The sequence below is a fragment of the Pteropus alecto genome, unplaced genomic scaffold (assembly GCF_000325575.1).
Source record: "Pteropus alecto unplaced genomic scaffold, ASM32557v1 scaffold94, whole genome shotgun sequence".
NCBI classification, from domain to species: Eukaryota; Metazoa; Chordata; class Mammalia; order Chiroptera; family Pteropodidae; genus Pteropus; species Pteropus alecto.
The window spans coordinates 11,747,300-11,767,421 of NW_006437736.1; the positions used below are offsets into that span (position 1 = coordinate 11,747,300).

General features: G+C 35.5%; 1 pseudogene; it reads right to left on the reverse strand.

The window, feature by feature from the left end:
* Positions 1-19,746: 19,746 nt before the first annotated feature.
* On the reverse strand, positions 19,747-19,865 carry LOC112481902 (annotated as a pseudogene).
* Positions 19,866-20,122: the final 257 nt, after the last annotated feature.

Consider the following 20,122-nt stretch of genomic DNA (forward strand, 5'->3'; position numbering starts at 1 on the left):
TTCCAGAATGTAGCGGGCTTGGCGCTCATTCGGCTCTCTTGATCTGGAAATTCCAAGTTTACATTTACAGCGACTGAGGATGACTGAGATAAAAGACATGGATGGAACCAACTGGTCTTGAGGTTCTGAATGGAATACTGGTATAAAGTTATTTTGGGGTCAGAATCAATAGATCTCTAATATTCTTTGGGTCTGAAAACTGGCAGCAGCTGATGGGACAAAAGATAGGTACTTTTTAAGGCATTCAGATATTTTCAAGGACCTAATCTCTGTAAGTTGACATCTCTAGGTTAGTATGCTTGGGAGCTGGAACTGGCTGAGGCTCTTGGTACTCCTTTAAAAATTTTTTGATAATTTACATGCCATAAAACTCACTATTTTAAAGTGTACAATTCTGCGAGTTTTAGTAATTATAAGTGTACAACCACCACCATTATCTAATTACAGAACATTTTCTATTCATCATTTAATAGACATTTGGGTTGTTTCTACTTTTTGACTATTATGACTAATATGAACTTTCCTGTACAAGTTTTGGTGTAGATATGTTTTCATTTCTCTTGGGCATATATCTATGAATACAATTGCTGAGTCATATGGCAACTTTATGTTTAATCTTTTGATGAACCACCAGACTTTTTTAAAAATTTAAAAATTTTTTAAAATTACAGTTGATATTCATTATTATATTAGTTTCAGGTGTACAGCATAGTAGACATTTATATAACTCACGAAATGTCCCTCCAATAAGTCTAGTTCCCACCTGACATCATACATAGTTATTGCAATATTATTGACTATATTCCCTATGCATTCCTGTGACTATTTTGTAACTACCAATTTGTACTTCTTAATTCCTTCACCTTTTCACTCATCCCTCCAACTCCTCTACTATCTGGCAACCATCAGTTTGTTCTCTGTATCCAAGTTTGTTTCTGTTTTGTTTTTTCCTTTATTTTGTTTTGTTAAATTCCACATGTAAATGAAATCATATGGTATTTGTCTTTCTCTGATTTATTTCACTTAGCATAATACCCTGTAGGTCAACCCATGTTGTTGCAAATGGTAAGATTTCTTTTTTTTTTTTAGTTGAGTAATATTCCATTGTATATATGTACCACATGTTTTTATCCAATTGTCTATCAGTGGACACTTAAGTTGCTTCTGTAGCTTAGCTATTGTAAATAACGCTGCTATGAACATAGGGATGCATATATCTCTTTGAATTAGTGTTTTACTACCAGACTGTTTTCAATAGCAACTGTACTATTTTACATTGCTACCAGGAGGGCATAAGGTTTTTAAAATATCTTTGTCAACACTTATTATTGTCTTTTTTTTATTATAGCCATTCTAGAGGGTGTTAAGTAGTATCTCATTGTGGTTTTGTTGGGCATTTATCTAATGACTAATGCCGTTGAGCATTATTTGACGTGTTATTTTCCATTTGCATATATTCTTTGGATAAATGTCTATCCAAATCCTTTGCCCATTTTAAATTGAGTTATTTGTCTTTTTATTGTTGAATTTAAGAGTTCTTAAAGAATTCTGAATATTAGACCTTTATTATATATATGATTTGCAAATATCTTTTCCATTCTATGATCCATTTACAGTTAATTTTTTGTATATAGTGTTATGTAAGGGTTTGGCTTCATTCTTTTAAACATGGATATTAAGTTGCTCTGTTACCACATATTGAAAAAACTGTTCTTTCTTCCATTGAATTGTCTTGGCACCCTTGTCAAAAATCAATTGATTATGAATATGAAGGTATATTTCTAGACTCAATTCTCATCCATTGATCTATACTTCTATCCTCATGTCAGTACCACATTTAATTACTGTAGGTTTTGTAGTAAGTTTTGAAATTGGGAATTTGTTCTTTTTTTCAAAATTGTTTTGGTTATTCTTGGTCCTTGAATTTCCATATGAATTTTAGAAATTTAGCTTGTTAATTTCTGCAAAAAAAGGATGGATCGTTAGAATTTTGACAGAGACTGCATTGAATCTGTAGATCAATTTGGGGAATATTGCCATTTTAACAATATTATTCCAATATGTAAATACAGAATATCTTTACATTTAAGTGTTCTTAAATTTCTTTCTACAATGTTTTGTAGTTTTCAGTGTTAGAAGTCGTGTACTTCTTTAGCTTAATTTATTCTTAAGAATGTTATTCTTTTTGATGCTATTGTAAATGGAGTTTTCTAAACTTCACTTCTAGATGGTTTATTACAGGTGTACGTAAATACAACTGATTTTTCTATATTGACCTTAAATCTTGCAACTTGCTGAATATATTTATTATCTCTAATAAATTCTTCATAATTTTTTAGGATTTTCTATATACAAGATCATTTCATGTGCAAATAGTTTTACTTCTTCCTTTCCAAATGGGTCTCTCTCTCTCTCTCTCTCTCTCTTCTTTTCTTTTTTCCTAGTTGCCTTGGCGAGAACTTCTAATACAATATTGAACAGAAGTGGTGAGAGTAGATGCCTTGTCCTTGTCTTGTTCCTGATTTTAGGGGGAAATCTTTCCATCTTTCATTATTAAATATGTTTGATAGCTGTAGGTTTTTGCAGGTGCCTTTTATGAGAATGAGGAAGTTCCCTTCTATTTCTAGTTTGTTGAATGTTTTTATTATAAAAGAGTGTTGGATTTAACTGAATACTTTTTGTATATCTATAAAGATGATCATGTGGTTTCTTGCCCTTTATTCTGCAGATAGATTTTTGGATGTTAAACCAACCTTGCATTCTGGGATAAATCCCACTTGGATATAGTGTATATCCTTTTTATATGATGCTGGATTTGGTTTGCCAATATTTTTTAAAAAGATATCTGAGTCTAGATTCATGAGGGGTATGGTCTGTGGTTTTCTTCTTGTGATGTCTTTGGTTTTTGTATCAGGGTAATGCTGGCTTCATTGACAGGGTTGGGAAGGTTTTTCTCTCTATTTTTTTGGAAGAGTTGAGAGTATTCTTAATGCTTGATTTTTGACAGCTCCAGCTTTCTTTTTGTTGTGGATCTAGACAAGAACTGTTCGAAGTTCTTTGATGTTCTCAGAGTTATTCCTTTACTTCTTTCTTCTACCTCCCTGATTTTGTCAATGCCTGCTCTCTGTGTTTCAAGTTGATAATAATCTCATTTGAAATACTATACATTTATTTGTTTTAGCTATTTCTTCTTTCCTCCCAAGGAAACATAGATAGTCTGTTTCACCACAATTTATATTTCCATAATGCAAATTAACCAATGATTATTAAATAGGGGAATGATGTCACTATACCATGGAAGTTACCATTCTCAATTTTTCACACTTAATTTTTCTTCTGAAAGGAGAACCACAGGAGGGGTAATAGAATTGTAACCTTTAATAGGACAGAAAAGGCTTTCAGTTTAGCTGCTGCACAGGCAAGAACTCTTTCAACTCGTTAAAAAAAAACAACCATAGAAAATGAACACTAGTACCCAGATATTCAGCTCCAGGAAGGCACTCCCTACCTCCCACCCTCCAGACTTACAGTTCTCAGATTCTGGCATGTTTCACTTCTTTCGATGCCCAACTTAAAATCAACCCCACTGGAAAGGAGATCCACTTCATCCACATTATTTCAGTACCCAGAAATTTGCATTCTACTCTGTTGTTTTTAAAAAATATTCCCTTCAGCAGCTCTGGCCACAAGTGCCTGCCTGAACAATTTAAGTTACTCCTGGGGTACCAATTATTGTTTTTCTTTCATACTATAGTTCCAGAGTAACATAAGTTTTAAGTGATGTGCCCTCACCCTGTTTTTCCCATAAGCCATATATTTTTAGTGCACAGTTCTGCAGAACATGAGGTTTTTCACAAATGTGTATGTCATATTACAGCATAAATGCCTGTATTTACATTTTAACCAGGATTTTGGAAATATTGGATTTACTCTGTGGGAGAGGAATAAACTTTCTTCTGTCATTAAGATTCTTTTGGCTGATCTAATAATCAAATAGACCTGAGACAGATGAGTAAGAGAAAATAACCAAATTTAGTACATACATATGCATGGGAACCTCACAAACATAAGAGTGTCAGAGACTCCATATGTACAAGAGGTTCAGAGATAGAAAGGGAACATGGGTGTATAAGACATCTAGAGCTAAGGATGAGGTAAGGTGCTTTTGGGGCTTCAAAGGTCATTGTAGGATAGTAAGAAGAGCAAATGCCTAGTAAATGGAAGTTTGTTCTGTCCTATAGATAGGTCAAAAGAGGTTATCTCTGATAATCTCTTACTACAGGCAAGGTCCCTGATTCAGATTCTTCTAGATAGTATAGGGAGGGGCAGAAGTTTCTCCTGAGGCCAGACTAGAGTTGTCTTTAGCCCAAAATCTGTGTACCACAGAGGCATGCCCAAACCCCCATAACTCAAAATGGAATCTTTAGTAACAGTGGCAGGATAATGAGATAGAGGTGTTTATATAAACATCATATAATAATATTATTAATAAATTAATATTATTATTAATCATTAGCTATTAGCTGTTGATGCTCAGTCCTCTGTGTGTCCCAGTCCTTTATACTGTTGCTGCTGCCCAGTCCTCCATTGTGGGCTCATCTTCATTGCAAACTCATGAGGCCAATTAGCTTTGGTTTAGCCAGCCCAAGCCTTCCTCTTCAGTCACAATAGCGTGGTTTTCACAACCTGCTTGGTAAAATATGTCCCCTTGGTCAGTGCTTCCCAAACTTGACATGTATTAGAATCACCTGGAGGGTTTGTTCAACCACAGATTCCTGGGTGCAATTTCTGGAGGTTCTGACACATTATGTTACATTAGGTCTGAGTGAGGATTTGCATTTCTTACAGGGTCTTAGATGATGTTGACGCTGCTGATCCAGAGACCACATTTTAGGTGACATTGCTCTGATGGCCCTGCCATTAGCAGTATCACTCATCCTCATAGGCATCAGTTCCTTCCCTATCAAACCTTTGTTTTTTTTTCCGGTGGGTGGGGGGGTATTACATCAGCACAGTCATTCTCAACTGGGGGCAATTTTGATCCCCAGGAGACATTTGGTAATGTCAGGAGACACTTTCTGTTGTCATAACTGGGTAAGAAGGTATCCTACTGGCACCTGGTAGGTAGAGGCCAAACATACTGCTACACATCCTGAGTGTACAAGACAGCTCCTTACCACAAAGAATTATGTGGCCCAAAATGTCAATAATGCTAAGGTTGAGAAACCTTAACATGATATTGCTCTATTTGCCAATAACATGAAATCTTGCTGATTGTGCCTATGTCAAGTTGATAAGCCTATGAAGTGAAGATAGAGATAAGGAATGGTTGTCTCCTTGCCCCCTACCAATTTTTTATAATAAGTTTTTAAAAATGGTTTCCATTTTCAAAATAATTGAAAATAAAACATCTAAACTTTAAAATCATCAAGTGCTTTGAAATATCACAGACATGATAACTTGTTTTCAGATTTCTACTTCTCCCTCTTAGGTCTTCAGATTTCCAACTTCTCCCTCTCATGGAAGATTTTACTGAAGCTAAACTTTTGGACGTTGGGCCTCTCTATTTCTTTGAACAGGTAATAATTAGCTCAGTCTCATAAACTGCAGTTTACTTTTTAAAAAATAATTTACTTTCACCAGTATTTTTCTCTACTTTTTAATGAGAAAGATTTCTTTCATTTTAGATGAAACCAAAAAGGAAAAAATGGGAAAAGAGAAAGTGCAAAGCCCATTTCCCCTGTTCGAGATACACCTCACAAGCTAAGTAAGCATAGGTAAAACATTTGGAATTATTCTTCAATTGCTGGCCTCACTTTACATTTTCAAAGGCTTATAAGTTATCAGAACCAATCCTTCCTATTCCCCACCCCCCAAGAAACTACATCAAGAAATTACCACTTCAAAGCTGACCATGAAGTCAACCAAAGAACTTTATTTTAGCCAGATCAGTGGTTAATTTAAGCATAATTGATCAAATCTACCAGTCATTTCTGGTTTCTTTGCTATTCCATACCAAACCCAGCCCCACTTTTGCATGAGGGAGTTTGCACTAGATATTCCTTCTGCTTTCTGCATTGCTTACTCCGGGTTCCCTTTAAGACTTTATTTAAATATCACCTTCATGGTGAGACTTTTCTCGATTATCCTATTTCACATTTCTACCCTGTCCCCACCTAACTTTTCTGTGTACTTATGACTTTCTAAATGATATCTCTATTTATTTGTTTGCTTTCTCCTCATGTGGGTATCAGCTCTACAAGGGCAGGATTTTTTAATCTACTTGATCTCTTCTCTATCTCCAGTCCCAAAAACAGTGCTTGGCATATAGGATGTGCTTAACAGAAATTTGTGATTAACAGCCATAGAATTGTGTCAAACCCATAAAGATAAATGAGGTAATGGAACTAATCATTCCACCACATTTTTACCCTCCAGTTATTACAATTTCTTAACTTGTGAAGTGTAAATTAAAATATCCCAACATGTCTTGAACATATATCCCAAGACTGCATCAGATTAAAAGTTATCAATTATACCAGTGAATTCTGGAGCAGGGACGATTTTGCCCCACATGGGACATTTAGCAATTTTTGGAGACATTTTTGTTGTCACAACTAGGGGGTATGGTACTATTGTCATTTAGTGTATAGAGATCCATGATGCTGCTAAATATCCTACAAGACATAGGACAGCCCTCCACAACAGAGAATTATCTGGTCCAAAATGTGAGCAGTGCCAGGGTTGAGAAACTCTGGCAGCATACAGTAATCTGTATTTTTTTCTTTTGAGCCTGCTATAACTTTTTTCAAGACCATTGCAAGTTGCTGCTATTTTCGGAAGTTCATTGTCTCTTCATTTCCAACTCTTTTTACTTAAAAAGCAATTCAACATAACTTGGTTATTTTGTATCCACAGTGCTTGGTAATCAATGAGTTCAGGTTGTCATATGAGCAATAAATGGGTCTGCTTATCTTAGAGCTTCAGGGGTTTATTGGTTTCCCAGCTTTCTCATTTGATTTATTCCTCATGGTATGACTGAAACAGAATGAATTGGGACATTATAATAGGGGATAAGACCATAATAAGAGGAAAGAGAGAGGGTCAGATCATGAAAGACTTTGAAAGCCACTGCTACAATGAATGAGATGGGAAACCATTGGAGAATTTGAGCAGAGAAGAGTTACTGGACATGATTAAATGACCTGGCTTCTGTGTTGAGATTCAATTTTAAGGAATGAGGAAGTAAAATTTCTCCTCTGTTCTTTTAAGGTCTCTGGCTGGGACCAACATAAGACAGATCAATAGGGGAAAAAACATACACATTTTATCTAGTAATTTTTACATGTTCGTAGGAGCTCTTATAAAAATGAAGACCCCGAGAAACAATTATAGCCCAAAGCTTATATACGAAGTGTAATAAACTATTAAAATGTGATAAAGGGTTTGGGTTAGGGCAGTCAATCATGGAGAAACGACTAGGAAGAGAAGGGTTAGTTGAACAAAGTCTGTTTGTACTAGTTTCTTTCAGCCTCAACTACTTCTCTCTGGTAGTAAGAATGTTTCTTCCTTCTGGTATAGGAAGGGCATGTTTCACGTGGGAGTTTCACCTTCTGCTTTCAAGAATGAAAAAGAAGATTGGAATGCCCTCTGTGCATCCACTGTTTTTCAAGTGCCTTTAACTAAAAATAATCAATATTCCATTGCAGCATATTTGGGAGTGGCAAGAGCCGAACCTCACATAGGGAGAATGGGGAGTTAGTGTTTAATGGGTACAGAGTTTCAATTGGGGAAGATGAAAAATTTTGGAGATGAATGGTAGCAATCAACAAGGTTGATGTATTTAATGCTATAGAACTATATACTTTAAAATGGTTAAAATGGGAAATTTTATACTATGTGTATTTTATCACAATTAAAAAAAGAATTTTGCTATAAAGGGGGCAGATAAATGGTATAGTAGTTGGCAAGGCATGTTCACCTCTATATCAGTCCCTAAAAATTTAAGGAGGAAAGCACTGAAGAAATTTGTAAAAGGAGGTTGTTAGTAATACTTCATAAGAGAGAGTCAGCTGAAGTATCAACTCCCTTTAGTTTCTACATTCCAGATTCAAGCCCTGTGCCTTTAAAGGCCCAGAGATGGTTGTGTTCAAAGAGAAGAGTAATTAACTGGGATATGGGCTCAGGTCAGCCAAAATGTCTGTGGGACCAAGAAGGACTAAGTCATTCATTAATTTCTAATTGTTTTGAAAAATTATCTTAGGAGCAAAATACTTAAATGACACTTCATCGGCAACACATTCTCTCTCCCAGAAGTTTAGGCACATGGTAGGTCAAATCTTAATTATAATCACATTAGTAGTAGAATTAAAACATTAAGAATTTAGAAGGTCATATAGTAAAGGTGAACAACTTTGGCACAAGAGATTGCCAAAACATTCCCTCTCAAGATAGTAGTGGCCATGGAGTTGTACATCTGTTCGTTTTCATAGAAATTCCATATTACTATAGATATTAGTGTAAAATATTAGTATAGTTGCAGCATAGCTATCTATTTCTTTAGACATCTTTATATGATTGTCCTACTCATAGCCTTAACATAACAGTTAGAAGAGAAACCAGCTTCAACTCACCCGCAGTTCATTTCTATGGTATAGGAATGCAGCCCCGGAGTGGACTATTCTTTGGGCAGTGGGCTAGTGGGCAGCTGCAACTCACCCGCAGTTCATTTCAATGGTATAGGAATGCAGCCCCAGAGTAGACTATTCTTTCCATTTTTTAAAAGAGAAACCTGGAGTATAGATTTTTACAGAATACTTCTGATCTTCCCATATTGTTGACTAATCTAAAAATTTTAAAATACTGTGTGTACTTTACTAGACAAACCAAACGAAATATATCTATGGCTACTGGTTGTCTTCCCATATTGTTGACTAATCTAAAAATGTTAAAATACTGTGTAGACAAACTTTACTAGACAAACCAAACGAAATATATCTATGGCTACTGGTTGCTGAGCTCTGGCCTAGAGTTACTCAGTTTATAGGATTTGCAGAAATTTGTTCATTGTCACAAAGAAGTATTGTTGAGCCTGGTATTTTTCTGAACTCATTTGGCAACCTTAGTCTGTTTTTCATATTTAGCAACATTCCAGAAAAATGCCAAGGAAATTGAAGAAGCCCAGATCAGTGTCCCTCATTAAGATACTAAATATTTTTTTGAACTTAGTTTTGTTGAAAGTGAGAAGTGCTTATTCTATAAATAAATATAACATTTCCCTTTCAGTAATAAGGGAAATAAAAGATTTATCTCACAGAGTCGCTGAAACATTTAGTCCAATATCAACCAGCTATTATTAAAAATGTTAGACAAACCATAGTTATTATTTAATAGATAACTTATAGTTTTACACTTACATACATAAAATACTGTGAAATAGAGACAATGTAACATACCCATCTAACAGAGTTACTATGAGGGTTGGAGAAAGTGATATATGTGAAAATGCTTTGTAATTATAAAGTAATAAATACATTTACAGTGTCATAATAGTTAACAAAGGTTATTAAAATAAGATGTCTTTTAAAAACTAGTAAGTATATAAAATATACATATAGATGTACAATCCATATATATGTATGTGTCTGTGTGTAAGTGTATTTTCTCTTCAACTGTGTCTAATATGCTTTAAACCCATCCACCCTCTGAGATCTTAATTTTGGTTATTATATTTTTCAGCTTTATTTCTATTTGATTCTTTTTTGTATGTACTCATATGTGTGTGTGTGTGTGTGTGTGTGTGTGTGTGTGTGTGTGTGTGTGTGTAGTTTCCAGTTCTTTGCAAAAATTCTCAATTTATTTGGACATAGTAAGCAGAATAATTTTAAACTCTCTATCCAATTATGGTTCTATTTCTGTTAATTGCTGTTTCTGCTGATTCTCATTCATTTTCTTTCAATGCCTAGTGAATGTAATTTTTTAAAAAGCTTTGTGTCAAATATTTTCCACTGAAGGAGATTTACTTTTGTTTCTATCAGAGGCTTGTGGATATCAATACTTTGGGGTCACCTTAGTTCATTAAGATAGTATGAAGCTGTGTTCCAATATGCTGATCTAGGTCTACCTCTGGATAACCCTTATTGCCTTTTTGGGTCTCAACCAGTAACCTCACTTTAGAAAACTCTGGATTCCAAATTTTGAACTCTTTGCCTCCACAAAGCTATTAAAAGCCCTGATCAGTCTCTAAGCCTCTCAGATGCCTATTTTAGAATTAGGGTTTACCTCCTCTCAGATGCCTATTTTAGAATTAGGGTTTACCTTTTTGGATTTCTATCTTCCCCCAGGAACTCACAGCAGCATCTGATAGGGGTGTGTTGGACGGGCTAAGGGAACACAGAATGTGTTTGCAGACTAACCTAAGAAACTCAGGGAAGGCTTTCTGTAAGAAATTGTCTGTCTTGTCTTATAACTAAAGAAATGAATTAACAACACACATGTACTGGTTTTTATCTTCTATATATAAACACAGTAAGTGTTCATTGTAGAAAAGTTAGAAAAGTAGAAAGTATAAAAGGAGAAAATAAAAAATGACTTCCATAATCCCCTATATTCCTATGAGCCATTAGGTTCTTTTCAATTTTGACTAACATGAAAAAATAATGTTAGTTAGCGGTTTTATACATAGATGGCATAAATTTTTTTAAACTCTATTTTAAGATGGATTTCTAGAAGTCATATTACTAGGTGAAAGAGTACTAAATATCTTCAAGGCTCACATATGTTTTTTACAGTTATCTAAAGATTAGAGAATCTAAAAAACTAGAAGAGGAAGCAAGACTATCTACAGTAACTGATTCTGAGGAGAAATTTGAGTTCCACTCATTTGACATCTCACGAACTCCTTCTGTTTCCAAGTTTTCTGCTAAATCTGAACTCTCCCAAATATACCTGCCAAAGCGTCTATTTGAAGAATACAAACTCATTGCCGCTGAGATGCTATATGAACTTGGGGAGATGTTGCAGAAATATGCTGAATATAACATTACTTTCCCTGTGGGAATTGTGAATCTTATGAATTATACTTGGCACGATCTTACTGAAGAAGCTCGTAAGTGTGAAACCAAAAATTCAATGTTGAAGAAACACGATGCCTTGCAAAGCCATTGCAATTCCATGACCGTAGTTGACAAAATCAGCAGCTGTTCAAGAGAAGAGTGTGATAACAAAAATCATCCAGTGAAAGCAAAAATAGACCATCACCAGGCTGCATCAAATAAATGTATAGAAAAACCACGTAAGTAGAAATTACTAGTTAGATTTATAAATAATCATCCAGGTTAAATAAAAAGCAGCAAATAAGTGAAATATTGACAAAATATATTAATGGTATTTGGTTTCTGTTAATCATTTTAGTAATTAGGTCTTCATGAATGTCAGGAGTAAGATACAAAAACTTATAGTGCTTTCAGTTTAATAAAGCATCTATTCTGCTTCATATCCATATGATATGAAGTCTTTATTTCAGAGGATCTTACAAATTCTCTTACAGCAGCACAGTCTAACAAAAAAAAAATGATGCTAGCTACATATATTATTGTTTAAATTAAACTTTTAATTTTAAGATAATTGTAGATGCACATGCAGTTGTAAGAGACAATATAGAGAGATCCCATATACCCTTCACCTATTTTCCCCACACGGCAACGTCTTGAAAAATTATAGTACGATATCATAACCAAGATATTGACATGGATGCAGTCATGATTCAGAATATTTCCATCACCTCAAGGATCGCTCATATTGTCCTTTGGCAGCTAAAACCACTTCTGTCCTGCCCCCACCCCCTCTTTAACCTTGGCAACCACCAATGTGGTCTCTATTTCTATATTTTTGTCATTTCAAAATGTTATGTAAATGGAACCATACAATGTATAACTTTTGGTGATTGCCTTTTTTGCAGTTAGCTTAATTCCCTAGAGATTCATCCAGGTTGCATGTATCAATAGTTTGTTCCTTTTTGTTGCTCAGTAGTATTCCATGGTATGGACATATATGACAGGTTGTTTAACCATTCACTCCTTGAAGGACATCTGGATTTTTCTCTTTCCTTCCTTCCTTCCTTCCTTCCTCTCTTTCAGTTTTTTAGCTATTATGAAAGCTGATAAAACATTCATGTACTGACTTTTGTGTAAATATAAGTTTTGATTTCTCTTTGATAAATGCTCAGAAGTACAGTTGTTGGGCTGTGTGGTAATTGCAGGCTTACTTTTATATGAAATTGCCAAACTGTTTTCCAGCAGCAATGTATGAGTGATCCTGTTTTTCTACATCCTCACCAGCATGTGGAAATTGTCACTATTTTTTATTTTAGCCATTCTTATAGGTGTGTAGTGATATTTCATTGTAGTTTTAATTTACATTTCTCTAATGGCTAATGATTTTGAATATATGCCATCTTTATATCCTCTTCAGTAAAATGTCTTTTATGTCTTCGCTCATATTCTAATTGGATTATTTGCTTTTTTATGCTGAGTTTTGAGAGTTCTTTATATATTCTAGATACTAGTTCTTTGTTGTAAATGTGCTTTGCAAATATTTTTTCCCAGTGTCTTTTAATAGGGTCCTTTGCAGAAAAAAGTTTTAAATTTTAATGAAGTCTAATTTATCAAAAAAAAAAAATTAAGTATTTTTGGTATCAAGTCTAAGAACTGTTTGCCTAGTCCTAGATCCTGAAGGTTTTCTTTCTTTCTTTTTTTTTTCTAAAAGCTTTATAGATTTACATTTTACGTGTAAGTCCATGACTCATCTTGGGTTAACTTTTGTATACGATGCAAGATCTAGATTCAGGCTCATTTTTATGTCTGTGGATGTCCAAATGCTTCAGCATCATTTGTTGTAAATATTGTCTTTCCTCCGTTGAATGGCTTTGCATCTTTGTCAAAAATCAGATGAGCATATTTATGTGAATCTGTTCTGGATTGTTTGGTTTCTGACATTCTCATTCACGTTCTTTCAATTCCCTGTGAATAGGATTATTTTTTATTTTGTGTCAGACATTGCATTTGAAAAACTTTTTAAAAATGACTTGAGGCCTAGGATGAAGTTATCTTTAACAGGAGGTGATTGAAAGCAGAAACTCAAACAGATATTTGCACACCAATGTTCATAGCAGCACTATTCACAGTAACCAAAAGGTGGAAACAACCCAAATATCCACCGACAGATGAATGGATAAACAGAGTTTAAAAAAGGAAGAAATTCTGATATATTATACAATGGGTGAAACTTGAAGACATTATGCTAAGTGAAATAAGCCGGGAAGAAATTCTGATATATTATACAACTGGGTGAAACTTGAAGATGTTATGCTAAGTGAAATAAGCCAGAAACAAAAGAACAAAAATAGTACGACTCCACTTAAATGAAGTACTTAGGGTAGCCAAATTAATAGACACAAAAACTAGAAAGGTGGTTGTCAGGGCTGGGAGGAGGTGGGATAAGGAGTTATTGTTAAAGGAGTAGAGAGTTTCAATTGAGAAAGATGAAAATTTTCTGAAGATGGATGTTGATTATGGTTAGAAAAAAATATGAATGAACTTAATGCAACAGAACATTAAAATGGTGATTTTTATGTTATGCATATTCAACTACAATAACAAATATTTTAATGGTTAAAATGGTAACTTTTGTATTTTGTGTATTTTTACCACATTTTTTTTTAAAAAAGGAAAACCTAGGCCAACTGTGGAAAAGAAAACTTTTCTTCTTTAAAGGGATAAATGAAAGGAATTGAGTGGAAGGACAGGTGTATACAACTATCCTTGAAGGACATTTAAATTCAGAGTGAGGAGTGAAGACTTGAGTCTGTAAGCCTAGAATTAGGAACCTGTGATATATGTGTGAAATAGGACAAACTGTCCCATTCTAGAGGCGCTTGAGTTGATGCTGCTTCTACAGCCCCTTTCTGCCTACCACTGCCTCTCTGTTCCCTCAGTCCCCGGGCCAAATTATGACTTTAATGGGCTGTAGGCATTTTTCTCTTTGTGGGTCCCTTCCTCCATAAAAATTATTAAAAATTGGATCTTACGATTACATTCTTATAAAAGTCAATATAATACAGCTGGACTCATTACTATATATATTCATCATTGTCACATTTCTTTTTTTCTTCTGCCTTCAAAGAAAATAAAGTTAAAACATTTTTGTCATGTGCTTAGTGGAGAAATCAGTTCTGCTGCCTTCTTCCCTTGTTTCTAAGGGACAACTCTCCTTTCTCAGAAGTTTGCTCCATCCACCTGATCGTTGCCAGATCTTGGTCTCTAAATTTTTCACAGTTAAAATGAAGTTTACTATTTTTTCCCCAAGAAATTGATGCTGTTCTAAGATGCTGAAACCATTTGCAAGTACTAAACCCAAGAATATTGTGAAAAAAGGCTTAAGGGTCTAAAATATTTATATTTCACTAATAATAATTTCAGTAAACTTAGTAGTGAAATGTTGGTGACTGGCACAGCCATGCAATTAATAAAAGTTGAGGAACCTCACCAGAGATTAGCACTACACAGTGAAGAATACTGATAGAGCCTGCTTTTACCCCCAGAGTGAAATTTAATATTCAGGGCTTTAAGGTTTTTCCTTTTATCTTCTATTGTGTCGAATATATATAAGCAAAATTAAATGTAGCAAAAAAAAAAAAAAAAGCCCTTATAGTTTAAATAACAAAATATTAGTTCATAGCATTTTACAAATCACAGGGAGCTTTCTAGACATTTAGTCATCTCGATGCCCCTGTGAGATAGCTAATAGGATTTCTGTTTCACTGAAAAAACATTCCAAAGAGCTGAGTATATATATTGTTCAAGCTGACCCTTGAGCAACGTGGGTTTGAACTGCTCAGGTCCAATTATATGTGGATTCTTTTCAATAAATACTGTAAATGTATCTTCCTTATTATTTTCTTAGTAACATTTTCTTTTCTCTAGCTTACTTTATTATAAGAATACAGTATATGTAATGCATATAACATACAAAATATGTGTTAATCCACTGTTTACGTTATTGGTAAGGCTTCCAGTCACCAGTCAACTATTAGTAGTTAAGTTTTTGACCAGTCAGAGGTTATACTTGGATTTTTGACTGTGCTAGGGGTCAGCACCCCTAACCTCGGCATTGTTCAAGGGTCAACTGTACAAAGTTTAAGAAGCTTCCACAAGTTTTGCTTTTTTCCCCAAACTACCTCTAATTTTTTGTTGTTGTTGTTTTTAGACAGCTTTTAAAACATCTGTTTTTTCTCTACAGGATGAGTCCATTCCACTTCATAGATAAATAAAATTTCTTGTGTTAGATTTATATTTTTTGTGCTAAACTTAATAGTGATACAGAAAGGAACGGTTGCTAACAGAAGAAATAAAAATAAAACATGAATCTTTTTTCAGTAGTTCTCATGTGGAAGGGCAGTTCTTAGAACTAAAGCATAAACAATTGTTTAATGAATCAAGAAACTGTGCGGAGAAAGTTTTAATTTAAAAAGCTGGTTAATTTCCAGAGCAAATGAATATATTTTCATGGGTCGTTTTGAGTGCTTATGGAAAATTTTGCTAATGCCCAGGTAAAAATATTAAAATATGACCATTAGATTTTCTGTTGATGATGCTCTAGCAAAATACTCTTTTTCTTCTTCTTCTTCTTCTCCTCTTTTCCTCATCTTTGTCCTTCTTCCTTTTTTCCAGTTCTTATCAGCCAAAACCAGTGTTCCCAGATTTCCCAAGATAGCAGTTTACCTGTTATCATCCGCTTTTCACTGACATCCAAGATCTGTTTTGAAAATGGTAAGATCCTTTTACCTATCCAATTCAGGGTCAACTTTGATGAGGAACCAAAGTGAGAAACACTTCCATTTCCTAGAGGTGGATACTTTCTCCCTGCCATCCTCTTAGTATAACCACAATGAGAGCCAGACACTTAAGTTGGTGGATTCCAAGTCAGACTTTTCAAAGATCTCCCCCTCTGACCCAGCTCTCCCTAGTTTCCCCACTCTTGTACCCTGGGAGTTTTTTCTTCATGGTTTTGAGAAACCAGCTTGGGTAACAATGACATACATATCCCTAGCAGAGCACCACATGGCCCTTCTGTCACAAAAACATGCCACCCTGGACTGGGAACCAAGACTTCTGTATTAAAAGGCAAAAATAGGTCATTAAATTGTTCACATGTTATAAAGGAGGCCTTCCAGGGAAGATTATGATTGTATAAATCTAGAAAAAACACTGTTTATCCCTGGATGAGGTTATAAAAGGGATAAAGTATAGGTTGTTAGGAAAAAAGAACCTTATCTTTCCTCGGGACACAGACATAATATAGCTAACTGCCACGTGGCCCGGAGAATGAGTAGGAGTTGGAGCTGATTGCCATGAGTCTTACAGATTTGCTTTTCATGACCTTTTCATCATAGTCCTAACAACCTCAAAAACGTTGAAAGGTTCTGCTTTTAGAGAATATGCTTGGAGGTTAAATGTTTCTTCTACACCTCCCCATTCCCTCCATATATTGCTTAATTTGATGTATTGAAGGATCAAAATTTAGGACTGGACTGTCTCACTGGGGTGGATCATGTAGTGAGAAAATAGACCGGGTGCCTATGCTAACAACAAGTTTAGTAGGTATGGCAAAACAGCAAATAGGAATGAAGTAAATCCTAAGGTAACAAGAGGGTTCAGCATGAAAATGTCCAGGAATCCAAATAGGTGGGTAAAGTCCAGTGACAGGAAATCCCTCAGCAAGCAACTGAATGGCAAACAGGTGGTCAGCCCACTAAATTGTCTGTGAGCAAGGAGCAAGAACTTGGTAATTGAAGGGCAGGACTGAAATCTCAAGTTAGGAAAGTGGAAATAATTAACAGTATCTAATCCTAAAGAAACTGGGATGGAGCTTGTTATGTTAGGCAGGAATCTGTAGACAGTTAGTGACAAGAACCTAGCTTAATCCAGTTTAAGCAACAAGAGAATTATTTGGTCATGTCCTGGAAGGTAGCTCACAAGATTAAAGGAAAACTGCAGGAACAATGTCCAAGGCAGGATGTAGGACTCAACACGGCAGGGACTTTTCTCTTTCCATCTCTGCTAGGCTGAATTCTACAGTTAGGCTTGCTCTGCACAGTGAAGATGGTCAGTGCTTCCTGCTTAGGAAGAAAGTGCTTTCCCCCTCCCCAACAATGTCCATGTGTAACCCCAGGTAATGACTCTGATTAGCTCTACTTGAGTCAAATGCCCACCCTGTGGTCCAATCACTGTTGACTGGGAAATGGAATAATATTATTGGTCAAACCTGGGTCATTAGCTCATGTTTGCCAAGGAAGTATAACTGTCAGCCCAACTTGAGTCACATAGGCTGGGAGTGGAGGATACCTCAAAAGAAGGGAAGTCAAATAGTTCCATAGTTCTGGAAGAAAAAGTAAAGCCCATCCTTAACCTAGGATTAGGGTGGGGAATAGCAGTGAAGAAAAAATTGGAGAGAAATCACAATGCCCTGATTCAAAGTGTCACCTGGAGTTATGGCCAAATGAAGAGCTCATGGCTAAGGCAGAGGACCTGGAGATAGAATAAACAATATACTCATTCTCATTATAACTAATGTTTTAAGACACCTATTCATGGGGAAAAAATTCTGGAAGGAGCTACACCCAAATGGCAGCAGTGCTTGTGTGGTGAGATTCCATGTCTCCCTCCCCGCCTTTCATATCTTTATTGTTCGAATTTTCTTCTATATGTAATTTACTGGTTTATTAAATGGTCTAGACTTGGTAGGATGGAATAAAGAAATGGCAAGTTTTTCTCATCCCCCAAATTCCTTGAAGCCATCTGTGGATCTTTCCATATGTTCATTACAAGGGCAGAATTTTACAAGGGAAGAGTTAGAATTGAGAGGTCTTAGAGATGATCTCTTTCAGTTCTCTCATTTTGTAGATGAGAAACCTGAAGCTCAGAGATGTTGAGTACCCAAACTGGTTAGTGGGAGAGTCAGGAGCAGGACCCAAGTCTACTGACTGCAGATAACATGTTCTCTCTGGTAGACAGGATTCTGTCCTGAGACTGAGGTATGCTGAAGAATCTGGTCTGTAGGTCTACAAAGTGTATAGGGATTCTTGAAAGGCATCTAATAATATGTCTGATATTATCACAGGGGTTTAATTACCTGGGGTTAAAAACTAGATCCCATTTCAGAGCAAATCCGCTTGAGGTGAGGTCATTCTTAAGCTGATAATTACTTATATTTGAATATGAATGGACTTTGGTTCTTTTTTCAAGTAGACTTTGGTAGACCGATGGTTGGGTAGGATTTACCCAGTAAGTACTGACTCCGTGTAAATTTTGAAATATCCCTTTTGTGTTAATGTCTTTTTTCTAAGGTTGGATCTTTCAACAACCTTACTCAAAATCAGAAATTCTGAAATGGATGACAATCCTCGGTATTGCTGTGAAGAAACTACAAGGAGCCATAATTCAAATGTAGGGAGTTCTCTGCAGTCTTCAGAAGTATATATGTTTATGAGGCATATGATACGATAGATAGTCAAGAAGAGATACAGAGCCTATGGGACCTGGACAAGTCACCCTATCACCTTACTTATGGTATCTGTAATAGGAAAAATATGCACACACAAACCCTTCTTTTCCTAGTAACTCATGGAAAAGTCACTCTATGATGCAGGATTTATCGGTCAATCAGCCTTGTCACATGACCAGTACAGGATCAGGATCCTGTGTGACAACCTTGGGGAGGAGGGAAGAAAAGATGTAATCCGAGAAAGAAAGTCAGCTGTAAGTGAAGTACTGTTCTAAGAAAACATGAAACCAGTCCCTGTGTTCAAGGAACTTGTCACCTAAAATGGGAAACTAAACATCTCAGCAAGTTAACAGTCAATAGAGGACAGATCAGACAATCAGGAGACGATAATAACAATAGTAAGCATTGACAAATATCTACTCTCTGCTAGACAGTGGACCTGGCACTTTACATGTGTTATATCTCTACTACTTACAACACAACAATCCCATGAAAGAGGTATGATTATCATCTCCATTTTACATAGGAGGATACTAATGTGCCACGAATTGTGGCCATATGTTCAGAGTCATAGAGCTAGAAAAAGGCAGAGCCAGAGGTGAAACCCAGCTCTACCTGACTCCAATGTCCACCCACTTCCCACCATGCTTTGTTTCTACTCCAGTTCTCCGCCTGGCTTCTGTTGTGAAAATAACCACCTATTGATTGTGGGAGTGTGTTTTAAATGTAACACTTGCTTAGTATTCAAATTTTTAAAAAACTTAGAAAAATGTAAGGAGAAAAAAACTACAACCTTTTCATTAAGAGAATACCATTTTTATCATTTTGGCATAGTTCCTTCTAGCTTTTTTTCCAATATACATACAAACCCCCACCCTCCACGTATATATAGTAAACACTATGTATTTAAATGCTATGTATTTATATTTGTTTATATATTATCTTTTTAAATATATAGCATCTTTTGAATGTTATTATTGTCCTGCTTTTTCTCCTTTCACTTGAGCATGAGCATTTTCTCATGCTGTTTAATTCTTCGGGAACAAGATTTTGAATGGCTGCCTTGAATTCTATTGCATGGATATTTTATTTTATTTTATTTTTTCAGGCATGGCAACCCTTGGTTGACCTCACAGATTGCAAGGACTTTGTCAGTTTACGATCCCTTATTTTTAATTTTTTTTACACCTACAGCACCTGGTCTTCCTAGGTGGTCTTCCATCCAAGTACTAACCAGGCCTGACCTTGCTTATCTTACAAGATCAGATGGGATTGGGCTTATTCAGGGTGGCATGGCTGTAGACTTCCATGATTTTTTGAACCATTCTCATATTATCGAACATTTGAATTTTGTTCAACTGTCCTATAAACATTTTTCATTTCTTTAATTCCTTCCTAAAGCTAGATTCCTGGAAGTGGAATTTGGTTAAAGGATATAAACATTTTAAAAGTTCTAAAGAGATATTGCCCAATTGCTTTCCACAAAACCCATGCAGCTAACCCTTCATAGCAATGTGAGAGGGGCCATCTCAGCATTGTTAGGACTGAACATAGCTGTTAG